Below are 7,872 nucleotides of genomic sequence, written 5' to 3' on the forward strand. Positions count from 1 at the left end.
AAAAATAACACTTTTGATATAAAAATTTATCCTTTATGCATACTTCTATGCATGAAAATAAAATTTGATAAAAGTAACACTTTTGATATAAAAATTTATCTTTTATGCATACTTCTATGCATGAAAATAAAAATGATAAAAATAACACTTTTGATATAAAAATTTATCCTTTATGCATACTTCTATGCATTAAAATAAAAATTGATAAAAGTAACACTTTTGATATAAAAATTTATCCTTTATGCATACTTCTATGCATGAAAATAAAAATGATAAAAATAACACTTTTGATATAAAAATTTATCCTTTATGCATACTTCTATGCATGAAAATAAAAATGATAAAAGTAACACTTTTGATATAAAAATTTATCCTTTATGCATAATATAAAAATTTAATTTCTCTATGATTACAATGAAATTCTTTTAATTAATCTAGGATGATAATTCCTAGAATATGGTAGGAAGTCCTCTTTTCATGCTTTGAATGAAATTATTTTATGTGTAAATTTTTATAAAATTTTGCTATAACTCCGCTACTATGACTGATAAATCTCAATTATTTTAAAAGATAAAGCTTATTTTTAAGGAAATGATTAGAATGATCCCTAATTGAATCATTAACTCATAATAGATTGAATAAAAAATAATCATGAAATACATAAACTAAAAGCATAGAAAAAAAACCATTAATTTAGTCTCAAGCATAGATTAATCTTGGATTAAAGAAAAGCTTTATGAAAAGCTTCATTTGGATTGAAAATGGATCATGAGTATGATCATTTCTTGAGTGAGAGAAATTACATAAAAACCATTAGAATTTAAACATAAATGAAAATTTATGTAATTCTTTACTATCATTAATCAATTAACTTCAATAGCATTCATCAAATTATGTAACTCTTTACTACTATTCATCAATTAACTTCAATAGCATTTAAAAACCATACCAATTAAGCTTCTCAAGCTTGAGAGGGATTAAGAAGAAAGAAACATTGAGAAATTATAAAAAAGATCAATATTCACTAATTACCTTACAAATTGCTTGATTCTTTGTTCACGGTAGAGGCCCCCAACCAATCAATTGGTTTAGTATGTTGATGGAGCCACCAATGGAGATTGAAAAAAGAAGGAAGTGTCAAAAACTAGTGAATTATTAATGAATTCACAGTTCTTGGCTTAGGTGAAGTAGAGTAACAATGCATTAAACATTGTTGAGTTTCAACAAAGGAGAAGGCCTCTATTTATAGGAAAAAGTGAGTTCCTAACCAAACAAACTGATTCTAGAATTTTTCAACTCAGTTTGATCAATTTTTGACCATTTTTAGGTCAGTTGAGCTAACTTTTTGTAACTAGACTTGAATTAGGAGAGAGGAGAGATGAAATATCTCAATTTTTATGAGTTTAAAACTCATTCAAGCATGTGAAATATGCACCTCCTTTAAAAAACTCCCCTTCCTTACATATGTGTCAAAATAGAATCATTATACCCAAAATATCTCATATTTTTAATATTGCTCATAGTTTTTTTACTAATAAACCTTGTACATTTTCAACTCTTCATCTTATGTGAAATATGCATCTCTTTTAAAGAACTCCCCTTCCTTACATATGTATCAAAATGGAATCATTATACCCAAAATATCTCATATTTTTAATATTGCTCATAGTTTTTTACTAATAAACCTTGTACATTTTCAACTCTTCATCTTATGTGAGCATTTACTCATTTTTGGGTATCTTCTTTTACAAAATTGGATTTATCTCCTCCCTACACATGTATTGATCCAATTGGTCCATAGGAACCTTAATTGGACCATAATCTAAATTTTTTGAAAATCTAGACCCTTAGGCTAAGGTCCTTTATACCCATTTCCAATTAATTCCAATTGCACATTGGAAAGTTCTTTTTGAATTTCTGTTTCAGAGGAATTCATCTTAATTATATGAGATATTTTTCTATCCAGAATTATTCAAAATCTAAATATTCTCTCTATGCCAAAACAGTCAGAGACAAGATTTCTTATATTTCTGAAGAGAAAATTGATTACAAGGAAATATGCTGGACATTTTGAGAGACTGGGGAGGAATCTTACAAGCATCACTTTTTGACTGTACATCAACCATTCCTATTCAAACTCAAACTTGTCCTTCATGCTTGACCTCTCAACCTTGATACAACTTATATTGGATTCCCTCTTAACGATCCGGAAAAACCTATCCCTTGTATCTTATAGAGTTCTTCAATCCAAAACACAAAAAACAGATTTGAGACAACAAATGATCATTCTTTGATTCCATATCAACCTCTCTTTCCATGTCAAAAACTGTTCTGAGTAAGATGATCTCTCCTCTTTGGTTCACCAATGTCTGTAGCCTCTCTCTCCTATTCAAATCTAAGATAATTTAGACTAGTGATTTACTAGTTGAACAACTTCTGATTTAGTACAATATCACAATTCAGGTCCAGACTTCAGCCTTGCTTCAAAGACCTCTCGACATCCATAGATTGATTCACTTCCTAGCAGTCCAAAGACACTCAGTCTCTGTGATCCTAATGATACCTAGATTCAAAAAACACCATCATCCTTGTTGCTATGCTTCCCCTAATTCGACCATAGCATGATTCTGAGAACACTCAGTGACGATCCAACAACCCATTGATGATCTCCTTTAAACAAGTTGAATAATTCAAAGACTGAATCCAAGCTAGAAATCCCTACTTATCCCTGTAGCGTATTCAAACTCTCTGAATTCTTGAAGTTGAACCAATACAAACAGAATTTGATTCGTCTTGCTCAAGAGATACAATAGCTCAACCCTAAGAATTCCTAATCATTAACCCATTATTCAAACATGAAACCTTCAGATACAGAGCACTTGGGCACACCTCACAACACTCTGTTGTATACAAAACTTATAACAATGCCTCATCAATGGACCTTAAAAAAGCAAGAGTGATGGTAACTTTACGCTTCAAAGGATGAGAACTTTGATTCAAAATGCAGAAGAGCAGCCTCCCTGTGAAGAGCTTTTGGCAAGGAACTAACATCTAAATTGACTCTAATTTCAACCACCGACAAGCCTGGGGAGGAGCCAAGGTCCAATAGAAGCCTTGTAGATGCCCTGATCCTCCAGCTCACCTACGTCTTCACCTATACAAGCTCTGCTCTGGCTCTAAAATCCACCAGCTTAAGAGAATCAAATCTTCATGTAGTTTCCCCACAACCTTAAATAGAGGAGTCTCCTCCTCAATTAATCATAATCAGTCCAACGTCTTTGATCCCCTTAAAGTCGCAGCCAAGTGGACTACCACTTATATAGGCATTAGGTACACATACTAGTGCATAATCCCCACCATGCATTGATCCATGGGTCGTTCTCAACTCCATCATATGTACACTCAGCTATCTCATCATCCCTACATCATAAACATGCTATGTCTATTCACAACCATGCTCTCTCAGACTTGTACTCCCAACAAACCCATGCTACCTTACGAACAGACTCCATGTGGATGTCAGGTGTAGATGACTATACACAATCAACATGCACATGACCAACCACAGCTTATTTTCAACACTCTCTTTATGCATCTCAATCACATTCTACTAAACACCAGACCATAAGGATCTAAGGGTTGCGTATAGCTACTCTTTCTCTTATTTACACCTGCCATTGGCGTTTTGCTGGTGCTCTGATCCTTTTGCAAGCATCACCAAATGTCTTCTCACATTTAGCCAAACCCCCCTGGTGGAACACTTTAAAGTGTTTCACAACACTTTTGTACTCTAAACAGCTGACCCTTCCACTTGGATAAAAAAGGGTATATCATCTCCCTCCATAGCCTTCCAAGTGAACCTTCTTTGCCTCCTAGATCAAATAACTGTAAACAGACTTCAAACACTATCTGGGACTTGCCTCTATCAAATGGATGCATTGTCCATGCACACCCTTTGTACATCCTATGTCAAATCTGAGTTCTTCATCCAACTCAGTATCCTTCCCAACTCTGTGTACTCCCATCAAGCTTTTATACGCCCATAGAACTCTTGGATCAAAGGCTTCATCAAGTATCTATACAGCATACACTCCTACCACTTGCCTTTGTAAAGTATCTGTATCATCAACAAGGACGACACCTTTCTTAAACACAAACTTGCTATCATGTGGGATCAGTCCATCTCCAAATATATTACCCAATACAACCACATGAACAAAATGACCATCTCTCAGCATGGAGGCACAAGTCTTCTTACAGCATGGAGTCACAAGTCTTCTTACAGCCCTCTTTTCCTTGTTAAACAACAGCTGCATTAGCTCCATTATTTTTCTCTCCATAGCATCCAAATCTTGGATCTTCTTCAAATAGTCTGCTTTATGCAAGCAGTAGCTCCCCTCAGTCATAACACCATAGTCACCTAACTGCATACCCACATAACTTATATCTAAAGGCTCAGCAACCTCTGCAGCAACATCCTCATTACCCATGTCAAAATAGATCAGATCAGTATCATCAAGAGAGGCACCAACAAAGCATGGAGCAATATCACCTAACTTAGCCTGATTACTCACAGCAGCCAAGTCTTGAAACTGCTTCACATAGGCTGCATCATGCAGTCCACAATCTTCTTCAACCATATCTCTACAGCCATCTGAATAAATTCCCATATATGTCACCTCCAAGGGCCCAACAGTATCTATAGCAATATTCCCACCATCATTAGAAACCTGTCCATCTAAACCTCCTTCAAGACCCTTAATGCACAGATAACCCATCAAAAGCACCTTCATGGACAAGATGATCATCTCCTAGCATAGAGCTGTAGGTCTTCTCAGACCATTCTTTCTCCTACAAAACAGATTCAGCATAGATACCATCATGTCCATTTGTCACATCATCTAAGCCTTGAAGGTCCTTCAAACAACTTGCAGCTTGCATACAACGACCCTTATCTAGCTTAGCACAGCCATCTGGCTTGATGTCCACATCACCTACATTGCATGATTGAAAATTACTTGTATCAAACATCAGCAACCTCTTCAAAGTAGGCAACATCAATGTCATCAAGGAATGTAGTAACAAAACATGGAGAAGCATCTTCTAGCCTAGCTTGAGCATCATCTACAACGTCTACTGAATTCCTTGTTACCTGTAGTACACATCCAGATTGTTGTCCCACAATACCATCCTCCAGATATGTATTAGCTCTCTTAGAAGGCATCTTAGCATTCAGCTCCATAATCCTATAAATATCAGCACATGGGCCTTCTACTACTGACTCCAACAAGCTTTGATCCAAACCAGTTTCATCATCTAATCCATTTGATCTGATCCAAATCTATTCCAAATCTGTTCGATAATCCTATAAATATCAGCACATGGGCCTTCTACTACTGACCCCAACAGGCTCTAATCCAAATCTATTTCATCATGTAATCCATTTGAAGACCCTATCACACAAACATTAAGGTTTATCTTTTCACTGGTCACACCTGTAGCTTCATTTGAAGATCTGAGTAAGGTCAGCATAATAGCCCACTCTCCTTCTACCCAAAACATTAGCTTCACGTAATTCTTCATGGGCTGTTTCCAGCAGATTCACATGGTGAATTTGACCTTTGGGTTGTTCTTGATTCCAATCAATTCCAAGCATCTCTAACATATCCAGATTCAAACTTCAGCTCACTTTGTCCTTTAGTGACAATCCTTGGGACTTCCACATGATCTTCCATCTGCATATGCGTATTCATAGGCAAGGTTGTCACCAAAAGCATGCCTGCTTCCCTCATGCTTCTTCATCTTCTTTCTCCACTACTCATCTGCCACCCCCATAGCCTCAGCAAATGTACTTGGATCTTTCAGCTCCTCCTCCTTGAGACTCCCATGCAACATTTCAACAAACTTATCCTACTTCAGAAAGTCACGAGGAACCTAATTTTCCCCCAAGGCTCTTAGAATCCTTCCCCAGAAACCTTCAAATCTACCCGCAAAATTTGACATCTCTTCATCCTCTCCCTGGTTCAATCTACTAAGCTCCCTCCATAGGTCTTTAGGACTATCTGGCTTCCCATATCTTTTTCTTATAGCTTCTCTCAACCCATCCTTGCTTCCTCTTTCAGCATCTGTGGCTTCATCCTCAAACCACTTCCGTAGTTGCATCTTCTAATAGCAAACCCACTATTTTCAACTTGTAAGCATCATCAACCCTATTGTTGTTCAGAGAAACCAGCTCAATCTTCCTCAGGAACTGAGTGACATCTTCACTCTTCTCACCTCTGAAAACTTCATATCCAATCCAGCCATTGGTTTTGAGTTGATCACGAGGTGGATTCAAACCTACTAGTCAAAGCTCTTAACAAAAGCTCTCCATTCCTGAGTGGGGGCACCAAAATACGTGAGGCCTCTTGGTGATGGCCTCTATAACAACAGCAAACACCACACAAGTCAGAGATATATAAATGCAAGAGATATATAGATACAAGATACACGAGAATGAGAATGACAAATCACCTATTTCAAAAGAATCTTCCAACCCAAATGATATCATTAGAGTCTTTGTGAATCAAAGGAAGCCTAAACCAACAGTAGTAACCTCTTTGGAGAGATGGAGGCAGTCCCTTGCACTCCCCTATTTCTATGGATCAATGGACATCCAACCTCCTCTAACCCCAGAAAAACCCTATGATGGTAGCATCACTTTTTGACTGTATATCAACAATTCCTATTCAAACTCAAGCCTGTTCTTCATGCGAGGTATACCAAACAACGAGCGGGCAAGAACGAGCAAGATAAAGACTGAGCGAACCTTGTCATTTCAAAAATAGAATATACATTGCATTTGGCCCATATGAAATTCGACCAAACCTTTTCATGTCTATGTCTCATATGAAAACAATTGGCGGACTTTTGTGTGTGTGCGTGAGTGTGTGTGAGAGAGAGATATCCTCATGAGATAAGAAGAATCCTCACAATGATGGGCATGAATATCTTGCGAACGTCCGGTTTTGGAATATGTTCAATTCTGTTTCACTATTCTAGTTCTCTTTCTCCGCACTTCTAGTCCCACCCGCCCTTCCTTAGTGTCATGAAGGGCTGCAGCCCTTGCCATCACTCTATGATCACTGGTTACTAGTTGTTCACATGGATACAAAAAGTCAACACCAAAGTTGAGGGACGTTCGCAAGATCTCCATGCCCATCATCATGAGGATTCTTCTTAAGAAAATAGGTGGTGTGGCTTATAAACTAGACCTACCTGAGGGTAATCTACATGCTCTTCTCCGCACCTGTGCCAGGGGCCGGTGCTCTACCCGTCCACACTGGGGAAGAACCGGCCGGTCCGTGCGTGTTCCAGATGCCTCTGCACTACCCATGGGCCCTTACAGCCAGGCGGACTACGAGGCCATGCCCGAGTGGAAGCTCGACCGCTTGCAGGAGGAGTACGGCCTCCCCATCCCCCGCACACTCGCCGCCAAGCGTGATCAAGCCATCTGCACCTTCCTCTGGAAATGCCGAGGGGGGATAGTATCGATCAAACCCTAACTCTGACGCATACTAACCCTGATAAGGGCTATTTACAAAAATAACTTGAAGTTTGCTGCCAGCTCCAACAGAGTTCTAGATTGTTTGCAAAATGAGGTTGCGATGAGAAGAGTACTCGCGATAGTTGCTATAAGTCTGTTGGGCTGGTTCCCAGTTTTAGGGTCTTTAAATACGGGGGGCAATGTGCGCCGCCAGCCTTCTTCTATAGCTAGCCCGACTTTTTGGTGGGATGGACAACGCTGGGCAGCCAAGACCCCCTGCCCAAGGCCGTGGGCGGGCTCTTTTCCCTTTGTAGCCTTTAATGAAAAGGTAGATGGTGGGACTTGAA

The 7,872-nt window shown here is 38.4% G+C and overlaps 1 pseudogene; it reads left to right on the plus strand.

Moving 5' to 3' along the window:
* The first annotated feature begins 7,259 nt into the window (after positions 1-7,259).
* On the plus strand, positions 7,260-7,666 carry LOC147607577 (uncharacterized; annotated as a pseudogene).
* Positions 7,667-7,872: the final 206 nt, after the last annotated feature.

The sequence above is a fragment of the Cibotium barometz genome, chromosome 55 (genome assembly GCF_041138505.1).
Source record: "Cibotium barometz isolate CiBa-2024 chromosome 55, ASM4113850v1, whole genome shotgun sequence".
NCBI lineage: Eukaryota > Viridiplantae > Streptophyta > Polypodiopsida > Cyatheales > Cibotiaceae > Cibotium > Cibotium barometz.